The sequence below is a fragment of the Meriones unguiculatus genome, chromosome 9 (assembly GCF_030254825.1).
Source record: "Meriones unguiculatus strain TT.TT164.6M chromosome 9, Bangor_MerUng_6.1, whole genome shotgun sequence".
Classification (NCBI taxonomy): domain Eukaryota; kingdom Metazoa; phylum Chordata; class Mammalia; order Rodentia; family Muridae; genus Meriones; species Meriones unguiculatus.
In genome coordinates this window covers 10,962,713-10,982,862 of record NC_083357.1, presented here as the reverse complement: position 1 = coordinate 10,982,862, position 20,150 = coordinate 10,962,713, and the positions used below count along the sequence as shown (strand labels likewise).

The 20,150-nt window shown below is 45.0% G+C and overlaps 1 protein-coding gene across 2 annotated transcripts in view; it reads left to right on the top strand.

The window, feature by feature from the left end:
• Positions 1-10,983: 10,983 nt before the first annotated feature.
• Positions 10,984-20,150, top strand: part of Wdfy4 (WDFY family member 4) — a 228,805-nt gene continuing 219,638 nt past the window's right edge. For both annotated transcript variants that reach the window (XM_021643461.2, XM_021643458.2), the window contains exon 1: positions 10,984-11,108. The gene's annotated coding sequence lies outside the window, so the exon portion shown is untranslated. The remainder of the gene's footprint in view (positions 11,109-20,150) is intronic.

Below are 20,150 nucleotides of genomic sequence, written 5' to 3'. Positions count from 1 at the left end.
TTACGAAATCTGACCTATAAGCTATCGGCAGAGATTTGCCATTCTGGTACATGTTATGGTTATTAAATGGAAGCCACTTCCATCTCCAGCTCCATGTGGCTTGGATTTCACTCCCTTGTCCATGGCACAAGTCACTTAGATGGTTTGGATAACAGTTTTCAAACACATTTCCTCAATTTCCTGTGCTTTTCACATTGTAGAGTCTATCGATACAGAACAATTTAAGTTTACTCTATTTTATTAGCATTTCTTCTATTTTCACCCGTTTTGCTTTTTCCAAGGCTTAGGAATTATTATTATTGTGAAAGAGAGGGTGGAATGATTTTAAGAGGCAGAAGCGCCTGTTCTCTGGACACAGCTGGATTTTTGCACATTTGACTTGAGACAGCATGCAGAAGACTTGGGCAAACTCAAGCCAGACAAAATTTCAGCCCAGAGCGTTGAAGGTGGGCCCCAAGTCCTATCCCTGGCCAGGGGGCTATTGGTAACTGATAGCTGGTGGGAGAGGGAGGATGAGGTGTTTTGTTGTTTGTTTGTTTGTTTTTAAAGGATGAGGCCTCTGACAGTTGACCCCCTTTAGCAAAGACTACACATCCAAAGAATTTGTGCTGTACAAACAAATTTGTTACGATTTGTTTACACAAAAAGGCCACAGTTTTGTGTGTTGGGAAGCTGGGAATGAATCTGTGAGGAGTTGGGGAAAGGGTGACTATTATCAAAATATAATGTACAAAATTCTCACAGAATTGATAAAAATGAGAAAAGAAAAAACTTAGCAAACAGAAAAATCTTTCCATCTTTTTCTTTTTTAAGTCTAGTGATCAAAATAATAAACCAAGCCCTCGTTGGTAGCATTTCCTAATTCTTATGGTGTAAATTCTCCGTGAATGGGCAATTTTAAGCTACCAACTTACGTCACTACACGTAGAGCTGGGAAGACACACAGCAGTCATCTCTGTGACTTGTATCCAGTGGGTGGACCTAACCAATTTAGCTCACAGAAATGTATGATTATTTGTATGCACTACCTTTGCTTTAACTACAGAATTAAATTCCACGGAGAGAACTCAGCAACTAAGAGTAGTTGCCATTCTTCCAGAGAACCTGTAGTTCCAGTCCCGGAACCCATATAGGAGCTCACAGCTGTTTGTTACTCCAGTTCCATGGGCTATGATGCCCTCTTCTGGCCCCTGGAAGAACCACACACATATGCTGCACATACATACATGTTGACAAAACACTCAGACACATAAAATAGCCCTATATGCAGAACAAGTAAGAATATTTTAGTTCACATAAATAGTTTTAACCATGGTGATATAAACACAATAAACAAAACAAGACAAGAGCAAGAAGAGAGGGTGGGGAGCAGCTCTGCTGAAGTCCTTGCTCTTTGTTGAGCAAATGTTCTTTCAACTAGATAGCTACAAGAATTAACATGATTATTTAAGCTCACAGATAAAATTACTGGACGCACATATATAACTAACAAAGTTTGAAAGTCAATTTTTAGAAAAGTGAAATAAAATATTATAAACCAGATAGGAGCCAGGAAAAGAAAGAAGACTGCAGACCTGATGACTTTCACATTTATTTTTCCTTCTCATTCTCCCTTCCCCTTTCTTTTCTCTTCCTTCCCCTCCCTCCTCCTTTCCAGGGCTGCAGATCTACCCAAAGGCCTCGTACATAGGGAAGAAAGTGTGCTCCCACTAAGCTGCATGCCAGGCCAGTTTCCTTAAATTTTGTCTTTGAAGATGCTGCCTGAAATGAGTAAGCCCTGAGGAGAACTAGTCACGGGTCTCACAGCAGCTGTCACAGGCTTTCAAGTCACTCACGGCTGGTGACCATTTGCCCAAGTGGAAGCTGGTCACAGGGGAAAGGCAAAGCCATTTCTTCAGTTCTTACAAATGGGATTTTGTTTGCCACATGTAGGAATAATTTCATAAATAAACCCCATTAAGCCGCACGCAGTATCTAAAGGATAACTTTTACTTCCTTCTGCCTGGATCCTATCTGCTTTGCACTAATCCCGTGTGCAGGGCCTTTTACTCTTGACCACATGCACCGTCATTCTACATGGCCTGAAGTAATAATTAATCCCTCTCTTGGCCCTCCCCCTCCCCCTGACAGCCCTCAGGAGGATTTGGGGTTGGTTCCACCAGGCGTCTGTCAGCATCACAGACACAGTGTGCCGAACACTGCCCTTGGCCACACGGTCTGTTCTTACTTCTAATCTCTGCCACTCGAGATTTGGATGTATAAGACAGATGTCCAGAGACCTGCCCTGTAGTGGCTTAAACTGGAAGGTCCCCATTCTCTACTGTGAAAGGTTGAAAGAGGTGAACCAGTATTGGCTAGTATATTGTACTTCCCAGCCCACACTCTACAAGTAAAAAGCCCGTAGAGGTAGATAATGCCAATCAAGTCTAGCTGGATACACAAAGGCAGGGCTCAATTGTCTCTTCTCCTCTGTGAAAGCTAGAACCGTAATAAGGAAAACATGAGGATCTGAAGGTAGGAGAGGATACATTGGGGGAAGGGGATCAGGCGTGGTTTGGGAGAGGGAGAGGAAGATGGGGAGTGAGGCAAGATGGAGACCATCTAAAGAGGTACTTATGTGTACATGAAAGTGTACATACAGTTAATACATATTGATAATTACATTGCAAAACAAAACAAAATCCAGCCAACAGGAAACATCTGGTCTTGTCTCGCAGTCACCTTCACTAAGATGAGGAACCTGCAGCCTGGACAGCCCTATTTCTTTTCCCAGACATTCAGGGAGAGGGCCAGAAGCAAGGAGGTGTTTCCCTCTTGTTAGGTCCTTGAAGCCTCTGGAAACGCACTCTACACAAAGTCTCTGATGTGCCCATACATGGGTCCCTTGTGACAAGTGGTTCAAGACAGCTGCTAGTTTTCGATATTGAATTTTGCAGAAACAAGGTCTGTGTGAAACCGTGATCAGTTTCTCCATTTCAGATGAAAACAGCCACAGTGCAGTTCAGCATGCAGGCCTCGGTCGGAGTATGTCCCCTTCTCCTCCGAGATGCTGTGTGGGTCAGCCTCTGTGTCTCCTGCTCCAGGCCTCCTGCCACCCTCTTCAGCACAGGCAAAGACCAGCTGGAAGGAGCCGATGGTGCAGAGCTCCTCTGGCAAGCTCTTTGCGGGTAGGCATGTGGGGGAGCCATGCTGCTGGCAGGAGAGATGGGCCAGGCCCCATCTGCAGTGCCACAGCCTCCCTCAGAAGCAAATGCCCTGGGACAGAGGGCTGTGCCAAGCAGAGGCCCCACGCATGAGTCAGATGTTGTCCATGGGGCAGAGGATGGAGAACTCCCTTCCTTTGCCCATTTCATCTATCTTCACCTAGTCCTGAGGGAGATTCCACCTCAGAGAGGCATCCAACCTCAACCAAGCTCACATATCTAAAAATGGAAACGATCTTGCTCTTTCTGCTCCATCACCCACCATATGCTACTCCCAGGAGATTTGCTAACCTCACACTGGGCTCTGCTCCTGTTACCAGCCTCCCAGACCCACTGAACATGGCTGCCAGTCCCCTCTTTTCTCCAAAGCACGTTGTTCAAAACAATCAATTCCTTTCATCCCTCTCAGCTGTCTGTTAGCACCTGCTGTTCTCTGGAGCCTGAGTGATGGTCTCTCACAGGGTCTGTGATGAAGAGTCCAGCGACTGGTTCCATAGGATATCAGAGGAGAAGTTCCCATTTCTCTCCCCAGGGTTTCTTGGAACTTGGGGCTGGGTGTTCTGGTCTGTGTACTGCAGCTGGATGTCCATGGCCTAGGGGATTTCTCACAGGCCAGAGCTGAACTACACAGCTCAAAACCTCCATCTCTAGACAGATTTCAGGTTTACATTTTGATTAGATCAGGTATTTACACATCCGAAGGAAGTTGTGGAATACACATGTCTTGTAGTTTGCTGCCATTCTGGGCTGCATTCTGTCATGGTTCTAGAATCCAGGGCTGGATGACTCTTGAAAAATCTATACAATGAGGCAGAGAGATCAAGGCAACAGAGCCTCTTGTTGCCTTCCAAAACCAAAACCCAAACCAAAACACATGCCCAGAGAGGTGTAATGGAAAAGGTACCAAGCCTCAGCTCCCCAACACCAGACCAGGGTTTGTCTAGACCATTCCTTAGGCTTCACAACCAAGGCAAGTCTTGCTTCTGTTCTTGGCCATTCCCTCTAAGATGGAGGAGCCACTGATCCCGAAACAATGCCCATGCACCTGTATTTCGGTGGTGTTTGGCTGTCACCAGAACACATTCTGTCCTTGGGTGCCATTTTACCTGCTTTGTATTCTGGTTACAATGGGGGTGGCAAAAATGAGCATAAGTCCATTCCACACTTCCGTGTTCCTATGAGTGTTCTCTTCCTTCCTGGCTTTCTGGGGACCCTCCAGCCACCTCCCAGTTTCTCCACGTTTCTTGTATGAGGGGGATAGAGAGCAGAATGGCTTTCTGGCCTGGAGTTCTGTGATGACCTTGGGATTTTTCTTTAGTTGGAACGTCAATTCTTAGTTTGGACTGGGGAGGACTCGCCTGTTCCCAAATGAAAACTGCTCCTGCCCTCTGGGAAGGCAGCAGCCAGAGTTTGAAGGGCTGCCCTTAGAAAGTCTTAGTGTTCTTGCTGTGGCCATGCTAGGTATCCTTATACCTAACTCAGTGGGGGCCCAGCCACAGGGTTTTGGGGCCCATATAAATATATCTATACCTATTTTTTTCCACTGGCAGAAAAAGCCGTAGAATGAGGCTGAGGATTTGAACTCAGGTCCTCATATTTGCACAGCAAGCACTCTTACCCACCAGAGCATCTCCCTGCTTTATTCTATAGCTTCTAAATGTAAAATGTTGTGAATATTGACACACAGTTCACTGTATTGATGAAACTGCTCTGAAGCTCGGGATAGAAATATTTTCATCACTTCAGCAATTTTCATCAAAACACTTTTTGGTCAATGCTCCTTACTAGGGTTACCACCATTTTACCCACTTGAGAATTTTGTTTGAAATGTGTTTTTTTTTATATATACATATTTTAAATTAATCAAAGTGACTGTGAGATTAAAGTGAATCAATTATCGTAATCTTTTGATTGATAAGCTGACTTATATTGAGTGAATTTACCATTAGCTGTTTACCTATTGATGGACATTTGGGTTGCTCCTGTTTTTTGTTTGTTTTTATAGGAAAAATAATAAAACTATTATGAATGTTCATGCACTGTACTCTTGACAATGGAGTTCCTGGGGCACTTGCACTTGCATATTTGTCTTTTAAGATTATATATTTTTATTCCTTGAGAATTTCATGCATGTATGCAGTGAACTATCCACCAACATGTTTACCTTATGAGCCATGGTGTCCACACATTCTTACTAGCAATGGAGGAGAGTAGGAGAGACCCAGATACCTCAATGTGGTTTTAATCTACACTTCTTTGCTAATTCGCAGTGTTGAACACTTTTCCATGCACTCTCTAGTCATTTGTAAATTTGGGGTAAAGTATGTATTCAAGGTTTTCACTTGTTTTTTGATGAGTTGTCTATGTACACAAAATTATTTAATGTGTGTGTGTGTGTGTGTGTGTGTGTCTTTTAGTGTAGACATCTATGTGCCATGATATACAAGTGACAGTCAGAGAATAACTTTGGGGAGTCAATTTCTTTTCCCACTGTAGATTCTGGGGAATGAACTGAGATTGTTGGGTTTTGGGGCAGAGCCATCTTATTGGTCCAAGCTGTTTATATTTTGATTATCAGTTTGTTGAGTGACAATGGCTTCCTTTTCCTTCTTTTTTCCTCCTCCTCTTTTTCTCCTTTTCTTTCTTCTTCTCCTCTTCTTGTTTCTGTTACTCTTCTTCCTCTTCTCCTCTCCTCCCTCTTCCTCCTTCTTGAAGGGGTAGAAACTCAGAGCCCTGTGCATGCCAGGCCAGTTGTCTGCCATTGAACCACACCCGCTCCCTGGGGATCTGTATGGGTTCTGGTTCTTCCTTGATCACATTTCATGTGTTTTCCTTTTCTAACAATGCCTTCTTTTACTCAGAAGGAAACATGGACGTGGATGAGCCTAGATGCCCCAGTCTTTCCCTCCCAGCGCCTGCTTTCTGGGCCTCCTCCAGGAAGTCTTCATTCTCATTTGAGCAGATACTTCTGTTTCCTCCTAGGAACATTATGCCTTTGTTGTTAGAGTTTATGTCTAAAACCCATACCAACACTGTCAAAGTTCTAATGTAATTCTTCACAGAAACATACAAAAACCTTGAAGTTCATGTGGACACAGAAGACTCAAATTTTCAGCAAAAATAGGAAAAAAAGTCCTTTTGATGTCAAATTTCAAAATATTATTACAGAGTCATAGTTACCAACAGTACAGCACTGACATGGAAACACACACACCGACCAGTGTAACAGGATATTGAGCTCAGAATAAACCCATGCAGGTCGGTTGATTTCTGCTTTATTTTCACTGTGTGTATCCATGCTGTTGAAGGAATTTCAGTTGCCTATTTGCCCCCTACCATTTACCATTCCCCTTTGAAGCCACCTCCTCTCTATATCCTCACTGTGGTTACCTTAGATTTCCTGGTCCTGAGAGGACCCTATCCTAGTAAGGTTTTATTGCTGTGATAAAATATTAGGACCAAAAGCATCCTGGGAGAAGAAATGATTTATTTGGTTTATAGGTTATAGTCCATCATCAGGGAAAGCCAAGTCAAGAACTCCAGGCAGGAATCTGGATGCAGGAATTGAAGCAGAGAACACGTAGGAATTCTGTTTACTGGCTTGCTCACCTCCTTTCTTATATGCCTAATTGCCAGGGAATGACATTACCCACAGTGGGCGGGGCCTTTCCACATCAGTCAGAAATCAAGAAAATGCCCCATAGCCTTGTCTATAGGGCCGATGGGGACTTTTTTCTTTTTTTCAATTGAGGTTCCCTCTTAGCAGATGACTCTAGCTTGTATCAAGTTGACAAAAATCTAAGCCATACAGGCTCTTTCCAACAGTGCCACATGAAGAGTGAGACAGTATAAAGAGTTAAAACAAAGCTTCAGCTCTTTCCTCCCACTTCCCCAAAAGGAAAACCGTTCATCCAGAACACATGTGTGATTGTGCATGGTGCTTCAGTTCCAGAGGGTGAGAGTGACAGCCATAAAGTTGATGAAAACAGTGGGATGTTAATGTTGCATAGAGCCAGGCACAGGGTGTGTTTAAAGAGGACAGTGACTTGCTGGAGAGAAGTAAACTCAAGGCCTTTGTAGTTCCTTCCAGTAAAAGAACATCAACAAACCCAGGTTACAGAGCAAACTACATTCCCTGACTCCAAAGCTTTAACAACAACAACAAACACCCAAAAACAAAACAAAACAAACAAATGCTATGGCAAACACAAGCAGAAAGATGGCAGGGCTGTTCTCACACACTCGTCAGCTGTTAGGGCAGTAGCAACATTCAACCTTAGTTCCCGTTCTTTGATTATTATATAATGTGCAAAATTAACATCTTTCTTTTATATGTCAGCGGAGGTTACAGATATGCTCTGCTACACCCAGCTTTTACGTGGGCTGTTGGTGAGCCAAACTTAGGTCTTGTGCTTGTATACAAAGCACTACCAGCCCCTGGAGTTCACGCTTGTTTCCACAGGCTCAGAGTACTTACATTGCTCTAGAGTGCACACAAAGCCTGTTTACACTGAAATACCGAGTAGTTCGTGAGATGTATCAAATATTCGTATTAAAAAAAATGTTCATATCACAGTGTACTGTAGCCTGCGTTGCTCCCCTCAGGGCTGTTAGAAAGCTCCAGTTCCTGTCGCACCTAGTATCATGGGAGAGGATTGGGACACACTTCTCTAGCTTGGGACAAGACTTAAGCCCCAAGCTGCATTAAGGCTTCTGTTGAACACACACCGCTTTTGCATCAAGGTAAAATGAATGCTTGTAGGTTGGAGCATGAAGTTGAAGACCATCTGCATATAATTTACTGGTGGCATAAACTCTAAGGTGCATGCTGCAACTATTTCTGAATACTCATACTGTTTTAAGGAAAGTAGAGAACATCCCTCCCCCCTTGCTGACTATCAGCAGTGCTTTTCTTTCATTCCTTAGAGCCAAGCATGCTCCTTTAGTTTCAAAGATGTCCTTGGAATTCCCAGTGTAAGCCTGCTGGAGATGCGCAGCCTCAGCTTTCACTTATCGGAAATAACTTTTATGCTCAATTTTCTTTATTGGCCCATAGAATTATGGGAATGGGTTAACTTTTTTTTTTTTTAAATTTTCCTTTTAGGGGGTTAAAATACCTTTCTCCTGTCTTCTTTTCTAAAATTTTGTTTATTTATTTGTTTGTTTTTGTTTTTCTTGGGCAAAATCCATTATTTAATACTGTGTCCTTGGTCTAGAAGGATCCACTCGGGGTTACTGGGCTCTCCTGTAGCCCTCTGATAAGAAGACTGGTTGGACTGTCACAGGAGAAAGCATTGTGGTGGGGAGCTCACAGGTGCATTAGACCATGACAGATTCAGAACACCAACAGTCAGAGAAAGCTTGGCTACCTCAAAGCAAAACAGTTGGTCATTGTCTCTGAATCACACATGAGCCCTACCCAACTTCAGCTCATCCAAACTCATGTGGTCATTCACATAACATTCTGTGCTGTCTCCTAAGGGAATAGGAGTGGGGTTTAAAGCAGGAAAAAAAAAGTGTGGTGGTGGCACACATTTGTTTTGTGGCTTCCCTTCTGTTCCAGCCCATGGCACAGCAATGCTCTCGAAGCCTGGGCGAACAGGCAAGGTGGCCGGGAGCACGGCAGAGAGGAGAGATGACCATCACCACTCTCACCCCAGTTGTGTCCTCAGGGAAGAGAAACCGGCCCAGATCTCAAACCCAAGGCTCCCAACTGCCACAGCATCCTTAGAAGTCATAGAGAGACGCAAAGACGGTGACCTTGGATACATGGTTAGCCTGGAAGGAGCGGTCCAGATACCCAAACATGTCAACGGCTACCTCCAGAGTCTGAGGCCCCTCCAGGGTCTGCACTAGGATGAGCTCCCCCGTTGTCCAGTCTGAGTGCTGAATTACCAAGTGGTCATGGCTGTTCTCACCCACGATCCCAAAGCGCAGGCTGTTTGGGCTCAGGATGTCTGGGAACTGAGAATGTGGCCATGCGGAGGAGCATGATGGGAGTCTTCAGGTTGGAAGGTAGAGAGAGGTAATGGAAGGAAGTGAGATGTCTTCACCTAGCTTATGTTGCCTCGCCCTCAGGACACTCGGGGCTGACATGCTGGAAGCCTCCTCCAGTGTTGATGCATGTGGTCCCCGGGGCACATGTGCTGTGGGCCCACACACTCATCAACATGGGTACTTCAGGAGACACCATGAAGGCTGGTGGGGGTCACTCTGCTGCTTTATTTTGATCAAGATTTTCTTTTCTTACGATTCAAAACACTTGTTCTCTAAGAATTTCATACTAGCATACATCTCCATCATGTTTCTCCCCGTCCAGATTCTCTGGTTGGGTTCCGTGTTTTCTTCTCATGTGCATGCTGTTTGTTTTCTTTTCTTTTTTCTTTCTTATTCTTGATAACTAAGTCTGATAAGTCCTACCCTTGCACTCATAGCTGTGGTGTTGGCTAATGGAGCACGGGCATGCTACCAAGGAGCACCCTGCCAAAGAAGACTGACTGCCATCCGTTAGCCACTGTTGACCCTTGGTAGCTCGGGAACACTATGGAAGAGCAGGTGGAAAGATTGTAAGACTCAGAGGTCACAGAGGACCTGGGTGAAACGCCGATTTTGGACATGACAGGACTGCTGTGCCCATTAGTTAGCGGCAGCGGTGGGTGCCTGCATTGGGGTTGCACAAGGTCAAGCCAGTCAACATTCCGTCATGGACAGGGGAGTGGCACACGAGCCTCCATTGTCTTCTAACTTCTGTTGCTTCGGATACAGCATTAGCTCAAGTTGCATCAAGTTGGTCCCTTTAACGTTTCTCCCCCTCCCCCACTGCTCTTTGGGTAACATTATTATTATTATTATTTTTATTTTCAGGATTTTGGCCATGATAAGACTAAGCATGTTTTCATTTCCTGTTACAATGTCCACCTCTGGAAGGAGTCACTCTTGCTCCCTTGTGAGTGGTTTCTGCATTGGGCCTGAGTTAGTTGCTGAGCACAAGTGTGACACACTGCATAGCCATTTCTCCCAGAGGAAAATGTGGAGTTATCAAAACTTTCTTGGTACCTACCAAACGCAACATCAAAATCAGAGGTTCCCCCCAGTCCTTTGTAAGTCCCCGGGCCCTGCCCTTTCCGCTACTGCCCCGCATCCACTTGGGCAGAACATGGTTTGCGTGAACGAAGAGACACTATGGTGCGAACACTCACTTTCTCCTTTGTGTGTTTCTGAACCTCACGCTCCTGCACCCGGCAGCCCGTGGCTTTCCCTCCCATAGTCTCCCTGGTGCCTGGCTTATCTGCAGGGATTTTGAGACTTTCTCTAAATTTCTGCTCCAACCTAGTCTTCCCCATCCTGGGGAGACTCCAAGAGCTCTGCTGGGGTCCTAGAAAGAGCCATTCTTTCATATTGGCCTTCCACATACCTGCTCCCATACCTTAACCATTTGGTGAAGGGAAGCGGTTTAGATTCCGTTCTAGGGATTTGAAATTGAATGTCAGGGAAGAGAGGGTTGGGACTGGAAGCCACATGGACACACAGCTAGTAAATAGCAGGGACAGAATTCAGGCCTGGGCAACCAGGCTGTACTTTCCCTTCTGTTCCTCAGTCCCACCTGGCTCCGCTTGACACAGTCCCAGGGGACCTTTTTGTGAAACCCAAGTCGCCCTGCTAGTCCTCAGTGAAGCAGCCCTGCCATTGGCTGGGGGCCAGCAGGGCAGGCATCTGCTGACTTCCCACTTCTGCTTTCTCCAGGAAACGAAGAGAAAGCCAGCACAAGTGATTCATAATGAAAGACTGTTGATGGCTGCCATGCGAGCCCAGGTCTTCTCTTCCCCTAAGCAGAGCCATTGGAGGCTGGAGATGGAGGCACCCACACCATGTGACATCAGCAGACTTTGAATGCCACCCTTCCAGGTACGTCTTCCTGCTCTTGGACAAGACAGGTTGGCCTAGTGGGGGCTGTTTGTTGTGGCAGGACACCCCACTACCTCCTACAAAGCCAACCGTGGGGCACATGTGTGACCGACCATCAGTGCTTCTGGGGTGGTAGAGACAAGGAGAGCTGAGTGGCAGGAAGTGAGTGGTGAAGGAAGTCATTGCGATCAGCCCCACTCAGTGCCTGGGTCACTGAGGGCTTTGTCACCAGTGGGCTTTGCTGAGCTGACCAGGCGTCGGCTCCTTCCTTACTCTCGGACCACAGGCTAAGTGGCTTCTCTCTAGGCCCTGCTTCTCTGGGCTCTGCTTCTCTAGGCTTCTTTAGGAGTGGGAGTCTGCCACATCTGGGGAAAACTAGCTCTGGCTTGTGCCGGCTGTCGAGGTATAGAGAGGGGACGTTGGCGGCGACACTCCCTCTCTTAGTGCCTGTGTAGTTTCTGAAGGGTGGCACATCCACCCTGGTCCTCAGGACAGCGGAGCAGACCTGCTCCTGCCCTTGGCTGGCCCCACCCTGGCCTGTCCCAGGATCTGGTAAGTACAAGTCTCTTTAGATCTCATTTCCTCACCTGCGCTGTCACACTCATGAGTGCCAATATTTCTGCATAAGCAGGAATGGCTGGCTCCCCGAGGATTGGTTCTCTTCTCCTTCAGAATCCAACCCTCTAAAACCCAATCCTTTGCCCCAATCTCTCTGGATGTGCTAACTAGAGCATTGTGTCCTACCTTTCTAAAGGATTTTTCAATTTTAATACAATTGTGTGCATTTAAACCCATCTAATTGCTTGGTGGACACTCGAAATTGGTCAAGGGACAATGAACAGACAGGGGCCCGTGGTGCTCGATGCAGTGACATAAAGTGGGTTGGAGGTCAGTGTGCAGGAGGGACAGGGAGGGCTCGTGACTGCTGAGAGGAGACTGAAGGAGCCCAGGCCTGTACTGTGCCTTCTGAGAATTGCTCTTAAAAGGCCTGACCGCTGGAGGTGATTGGGGTGAAAGATGTGCCGGGTACTAGCCAGGGAGGTAGGTGTGGGCTCAAGTGTGGGGAGATCTGCCTGTCCACCCCCACTATTCAGTATGAATGCCTATGGGCCTGAGAGAATTTTATTTTCTCTTTAAACAAGAACATTATTTTACTGTTGTGTGTGTGTAGATGCGTGGCCTGCATGCACATCCGGGCATCCCTGTATGCAGTGCTCACAGAAGTCAGGAGAGGGCATCGGGCACCCTGGCACTGGGGTTACAGATGGTTGTGAGCAACCGTGTGAGTGCTAGGGATCCTACTCCTCTAAAGAGCGGCCGGTGCTCTTAACAGCGGAGCCACTCCTCACCCCCAGGAGCATTTTTAACACTGAACAGAAGGGGGAAACAATCTTTTAAAGGTGCAGGGGGCAGAGGGTTAAGAATAACTAGACCCAATATGCTTTCACCCTAGTTTTGTTATTAAAGATCATCACGTTTTTGAGGTCCTTTGTGCACCAGGCTTTTTCTTCAGAGGCTTTTCTTCTGGTTCCCCAACAGCTCTAAATTGTTTAATTCACGCGGTTTGATTGGGAATGTCCTCCACAGGCTCATATATTCTAATAGTTGGTCCCTGGTTGGTGGAAGTAGGGAAGGATTAGGAGGCGTGGCGTTGCTGGAGAAGGCGAGTTACTCGATGGGCTTTGAGGTTTCGAAAGTCTCTCTGTTTCCAGTGCGGGCGTCTCTCTCCGCTTCCTAGCTGTGTCTTCGGATGTCAGCTCCCAGCTGTTCCTGCCACCATTCCTTTGCTCTGACATCCCGGGTTCTAATCCTCCGAAACTTTTAGCCCCAAATTAAAGGCTTTATTTTATAGTTGTCTTGGTCATGGTGTTTTATCACAGCAACAGAAAAGTAACCAAAACAATGTATGACTTTATTTTCTACATTCTTCAACTTCATTAGCCTGAAGTTAAGCATAGTATGTGAGTGTGTGTGTGAATGTGTGTGTGTGTGTGTGTGTGTGTGTGTGTGTGTTGTACACTGTTTGCATGAATGTGTCTGTATAAGTGTGCAGGTGCCCTTCCTCGCGCATGTACATGTAGTGGGCGGGCTTTGACATCAGGTGTCTCTGTTGCTCTCCATCTTTATCTTTGAGACCAGGCCTCTGGACCTCGGGCATGCCCTTTTGATAGGCTGGCTGACCAGCAAGCCCAGGGGAGCGGCCTATCTCTGTCTCCCAGACCAGGGGTGCTGCTGGGCCAGCCTTACTGTGGGAGCTGGGAAACTCTCCTCAGGTCAGCGTGTTCGCACAGCAGGCAGTTCTGCTCTCTGAGCCATCTGTCTAGCCCGAATGAAATCTTACTGAAGACTTGCTGAATGGTCTCAAAGCTAGCTATGCTTTTGAAATCTTTTTGCATCGCTGCACACCCCTTTAATTTGTTAGTGTCTAATCCTGGGTAACATTCTATTACATGAACATAGTTCCCTGAGATTTCGCTGGGGGGCATGTGAGATAGTTCTAGATTTCCCCCCCATAACAAGCAGTGGTTCCATGAGTATTCTTGTGCATTATGCTAGAGTATAGGTAGGGACTTCTCTAAAGTGTGTATTCCAGAAGCAGAATTGTGTCATAGGCAAACTTCTCATCAGCCTTAGCGTTTACCCTGAAGATTGGTTCCAAAATGCCCCTCACGCTCATCTGCAGATGTTAGAGTCCATCCTACAAACTGGTACAGTGTTTGCATGCTGTCTATCACTCTACTCCTCCATGTGTAGCTGAACCCAAAGGTGTGGGGCCTACAGATCCACATCGTGGATCATTTTACCTGGACCATCAGCAACACAGCTGCTTCTGTTCCACATTTTCACCAACATTTGATAGTAGCAATATTTTTAAAATGCGCTCTAGCCTTTAATTTTTTTAGTCCTTTATCAGGCCGGAAAGCAGCTTTCTCGTGTGCAGTGTGGGTTAAAATATGTTATTTTTGTTTGTTTTTTGTTTTTCAATTTTATTTTTTGCGATTTTTTGTATATGAGCACCATATTTACATTCCTCCCATCTTCCCCTCAAACCCCTTTCCAAAATCTATAGTCTCCTCTCTGTTTGTTATTGACATATGTGTGTGTGTGTGTGTGCACATGTGCACACGTGCACGTGGGTGAACAAACGCATGTATGTATAGTCTACTTAGTTATTTAATGTTCCTCATGGGTACATGTCCAGGTCTGACATCCTATGAGGGAGCTCGTCCTTGGAAGAAACTGTTCTCCCTCTCTCAGAGCCACTGACAATCTACAGCTCTTCTTGTAGGAGTGGAACCATGTGGGACTTTTCCTGTCTATGTTGGCTGGTGCTGCGATCATGCTGGTCTTGTTCAGGCAACCTTATTGTTTAGATTCACGTGCGTGATATTCCTGTCGTGTGGAAAGGGCACTGTCCAGCGCAGGCATCCTGGGCCTCTGGCTCTTCTTCGGTGATTCCCCCTGAGCCTTCAGTGCACGGATTGCATTGTAAATGTGTCATCAACACAGGGGTGGGGCGCTGCACGATCCCTCATCCTCGGCATTTTGACCAGTGGGTTGGATTTCTATGGTGGTCTCTGCCGCAAAAAGAAGCTCCCTCGATGAGGGCGAGAGCTGCATTTTTCTGTGGTGTAAATGTATGTTGTTAGAATATAGTTTGAAAGCGTATTGGCTTCAGAAATGACATTTAGCTCTCTTTCCATAAAATTCCAAAAGTGCAGCGACTCAGTGTCGCGGTGTTGTATCGTTTTCTTCCCGTGTGACATGTAAGGATGCGCTCACTCAGGTCTATTGACACTTTCACCGCCTTCACACCCTGGAGTCCTCCAACCCTCTCAGTGTCCCTCCTCTCCTCAGAGTCTCTCTTCTCTACTTGCACATCACTTACGTTGTCCTGGCATGGAGAGCCAAGGCTCTTAGTCGCATTTGCTATGCAAGAGCTCTGCAGTCCGCTAGATCACCACTCACACATGGCTCTGTTTATGGCTGTTTTGTCAATTTGTCTATCATTCCCATCACGAAGCAACAGTATTTCCTGGAAGCTTATTGTAAATCTTCATATCTGGAAAGGATTTTGCTATTATTAACTTTTTCCAGTACTTCACTCTTCTGTATAAATTTTAGAATCAACATATTGAACTCAACAGAAAAGTGATGCTCATATTCAAATGAAAATAGGATTCAGGGAGAAGTGCTGTCTTCATGCAGATAACTCATCCAGTTCATGAACATGGTTTGTCTCCCTATTTAATAAAGTATTTTAAAATATTCCAATAAAATTTTATGCCTTTTCTCTTAAAGGCAGAATGCATTTTGTCTAGGTTGACTCCTTTATGGCTTTTATGTTATATCATGTCAATGTTACTAAATAAAAATATTTTTGCTGCTGTTGCTGTGTTCTGGTATGTTATAACCCAGTTGTTTTGGCTCATATCTGGAGAAGAGGTTGTGGAAAAAAAAAAAAAAAGCAAGGCTTTGGAGCTTGTGCAATATTGCAGGCTGGGGTGATGGTGGCTTGCCGCAAAGTGATAGGAGGGAGATAGTGTGAGTTGGTTAGATTTTAGACACCGCTTTGAAACTGGGGTTTGAACACATTCTAAGTGTAGACTGTGGGAGAAAAGGCAAGTGGAAGATGAGTTCACAGTGTCAGGGAGACTGGGATTGCCATGTGCAGAGCTGGGTCAAGGGCATAGGTGGAGATTTGGGAGACAGTGGTGGTTCAGGAACATGAGAGTGGAGACAGACATAGATCTGAAAATTGAGCACTTGCCTTCCCCAACCCTAGTAAACAAGTAAACAAGGCAGCTTGGCAAACTGGAGCAGAAGGGATGAGCTTCCAGAGTTCATTGCTGGGACTGCACTCATTTTATTTACAAAAAAATGCAACACTTTTGGATTTTGTATCCCTCCAAGTGTTTCAAAGCACCAGTGTTCAGACAGAATGCTGGCTCCAGACAATACTCGTTGGCTGTTGGTCCCATCTGAAACACCTGAACATGACAAAGTCCAGATCTGTCCTATCAAATACAGGAGACATGACATGTTTGAAATGCGGCCAGTACAAATTGAGATGTGCTGTAAATTTGAGATGCACAAGGATATTATGAATGAATATCAGAATGTGAAGTGTTTCGTTGACACTTAAAAATGCTGGTAAATAATAAACTTGAACTATTTTAGACATGTGATTCTAGAACCAAGCCTCTGCAAGGTTTTAGGATTCACCTCCCATAATCAGAAAGCAAGGGTGCTTAAGTCATTTACATAAAATACCATAATATTTGCATACAACCCAGTCACACCTTTTCATATACTTTAGATGATTTAAAATATCTAACACAATGCAAATGATTTGTAAATAGTTGTACTACATTGATAAGTGAGCAATGACAAGAAAGTCTCTCTCTCTCTCTCTCTCTCTCTCTCTATATATATATATATATATATATATGCCTATTTACAGATGCAAATTTGCATGTACTATTTTCTTTTCCAGATGTAGAGAACCTACTGAGAAATATATTTTTAAATTAATTTAATCTATTTTTAGTTTTTTTTTTTTATGGTGGCTACCAGAAAATACAGATTACACTCTTAGCTTGGGCTTACCAGTTTGCTTTATATTTGTACTGCTTAGTGCCTATGCGATACTGAGTAATTCTTGTCCCATGGCTTCTATGAGGAATGTGATTCAAGAAGGATGAGAAGCCAGAGAAGTGCAAAGCCGCCAGATCCACTTAATTCTAAGTATTGATGCTAAGAATGAAGTTAGAGTCTACAGTAACCAGACAGCAGGTTGGAAATCATCTAAACCCCTGGCTGAGATTAGCTTCACCCCCATTCTACAGAGGCAGAGAGAGAGAGAGAGAGAGGAGAGAGTGACTCTCAGACAGTGACTGCCTTGATCCTAGTCATACCTGATTTCAAAGCCCGTGCACTTTTCGTTGAACAGTGCTACCACCACAAGGTCGTAGGACTAAGATTTTGGGAGGACAGTCGCCTTGCGGCAGAACTGTGGCACTTCTCTGCACTTTGGTCAAATGATTAGCTAGGCCGTCCCCTAAATTCCCGGTCTCAGGTGACGGGAGGGAAACAAAGTCACTGCGGAAGGGGGCTCCCTGACACACAGTTACGACAGTGGTGGTGACACTCGGGGTACCCAGATACTAGGTCATGGAGGAGGCAAGACGGTAAAGGAAGAGGGAGATTCAGCCTGACAGTTTAAGGACAACGACAGCAAAGCTTATGAGATAATGTGGGCAGTTACTCAATTAAGCTATCTTACCTGTCAGTTACACAGTATGCTTGGATGGGGATAGAGAATGCAAAGTACATTTTATCATGTTTCCTATTTTGGCATTGTCAGAAAACTTTCTAAATACATGTTGACTAATTTTTTTTATTCCTTCTCAAGTCTCTGGTGGGGTTGAAGATATATTTCCACAATTAAGCTTAAGTTGTTTAGAATTTAAGAAAATACTTTCATATAGGTAATACCAATAAGGATAAAAGTTAATTTATAGAACTCTAAACTTGTCAAGATAGGATAATCAAATACTTTCTCCTAGGCTGCCAAATGCACATGGACTAGACATTGCACATGTAAATCTTACCCAATAGTTTTCATAAGTTTTATAATTATTATTGTATTAAAAGAAAAGGAGCCTTTTATTGGACTTAAAGGGGGGAAATGTTGGTATAATGTTCTTATGGAATGTGTAGAGTTTACCCTTGTTCATTCAAATGCTGATTTCTCTCCCCCACTATCTGGTTTCAATCTAGACATTGCATTGTGATGATTATTCTAAGCATCACCTGTCTCAAGTTTGTGTAAACATGCCACCATTTGTTCTCAATAAAACAATCAGACAATGCTGTGCAATGGAGAGAATAGGGTGGGACATCCTGGTCTGGCTGGGAGGAGAGGGAAGTGAGTGGGAGGAGAGGAGAGCAGAGAACAGCAGGGGAGGACTTGGAACCGAGAAAAGAGATGAATCGGACCTAAGATATGACTAAAAGCAAGTGTAACGCTGGAGATTCTGAATGGGAGGAAGCTATGTGGGCTTGGAGGTTTAGGATGGAGTAATCATTGTCCAGCATTGTGCTCTAGGTTAATTAAGTTAAAAAAAAAAAAAAAATTGCCCGAATAATACTCTAGTATCAGTTTTTTGTTTTTCTTTAATTTTTGTTAATTACAGTTTATTCACTTTGTATCCCACCTGTAGTCCCCTTCCTGACCCCCTCCTAATCCCACCCTTCCTCTCTCTTCTTCTCATCTGCCCCTCTCCCAGTCCATTGATAGGGGAGGTCCTCCTCCCCTTCCAGCTGACCCTAGTCTATCAGGTCTCATCAGGACTGGCTTCATTGTCTTCCTCTGTGGACTGGAAAGGCTGCTCCCCTCTCAGGTGGAGGTGATCAAAGAGCCAGCCCGTGAGTTCATGTCAGAGACAGTCTCTGTTCCTATTACTGGGGAACCCTCTCCCTATCAGTTTTAAATATATAAAACATCCTTAATTTTAGTTATTCTTCCCCCAGTCCGTCCTCTGCCGTACCCTCCCACCCCTCTCACTACTTAAACCTTCCTCTTCACTATCCATCTTCCCTCTTCATCTTCAGTGTTGTACTATGACCCCCCTTGAGATCCCTCTTTCCTCTCTCCACCATCCACGGTCCATCTCTAGTTTCCTGGATTCCACAAGTGCTTCAAATTAAAAGCACAAATTGAAGGATTTGCCAGTAAGGACCACGAATGAGTTAGAATATATGATGCTTGTCTTTCTGGGTCAGCGTGACCTCACTTAATGTATTGTTTTCTAACTCAACCGTTTACCTGCACATTTCAGAGTTCCATTTTTTATTACATCTGAATAAAATGGTATTGTATATAGACACCGCATTTTCATTATCTAGTCATCAGCTGACAGTCTGCTAGGCTGTTTCCACATCCCCGCTGCCGTGAATAGAGCAGCGATGAACATGGCTGAGCCTGTGTCTCTGTAGCAGGAAACAGTCTTGTCTATAAGCTGGGTCACATGACAGATCTAGGCTAGGTTTTTGGGGAACTTCCACACTGATTTTCATGGTAATGCACAAGTTTGCCCTCCCATCAACAGCGAGTAAGTGTTCCCCTTCCCCCACACCCTCGTCAGCACTTTTCTTTTGCTTTCTTGCTTTTCTCTTTTCTTTTTAAAAACTTTTTACTGATTCTTTGTGAATTTCACATCATGCACCCCAACCCCACTCATCTCCCCCTCCCCTTGTACCTGCCCTCCTACCTTGCAACCAATCCTGACAACAGAAAAGAAGAAATCTCCTTGTAAGCTGCAGTGTGTCACAGTGTGCCCCACAGTGTATACCCCTTGTCCATACTTCTTTGCTTGCAAATGTTCATTGCAATGGCTCATTGGTCTGGTACGAGGCCTCTGGCTTCTCCTCTATCAATACTGGAACCTCACTGGGACTCCTCTCAGAATATTCTGTTGTTGCCCTGTGTCAGAGAGATTCTGTAGGACCTGTCCCTTCCTGCACTCCAGCAGTTCATTGATGTCAGGGTGGGCCAACTCAAAAGCCTGGACCTGGGCCTGAGGGTTGTCTGAGCTGGTCAGCCCACCGGCTCTCCTGCTCTCATGCCCTCGGGCCAGCTCAAGGGCAACCTCTGCAACAGGGGCCAGTTCTACCCTGCTGCCCAGGCAAAGTGCAGGGCTGGTGAGGGACATGGCCAGTTCGCCGGCTCTCATGACTCACCTTTTTGATTGGGGTGAAGCCTCAAAATAAGTTTTATTTTTTATTTCCATGATGGATGGTTAAAGATGGTGGACATTTAAAAATATTTCTCAGCCATTTGTATTTTGTTTGCAAACTCCCCGTTCAGTTCCAGAGCCCACTGCTTAATTTAGTTGTTTGTTTTCTTGTTGTAGAGATGCTTTTATTGTCTATGTACATTCTGGACACGAATCTTCTGTCATGTAGATCTGGCAAAGCTTCTTGCCCACCCTCTTGGCTGTCTCTTCAGTCAGTTAGCTGTTTCTGCTACAGCAGAGT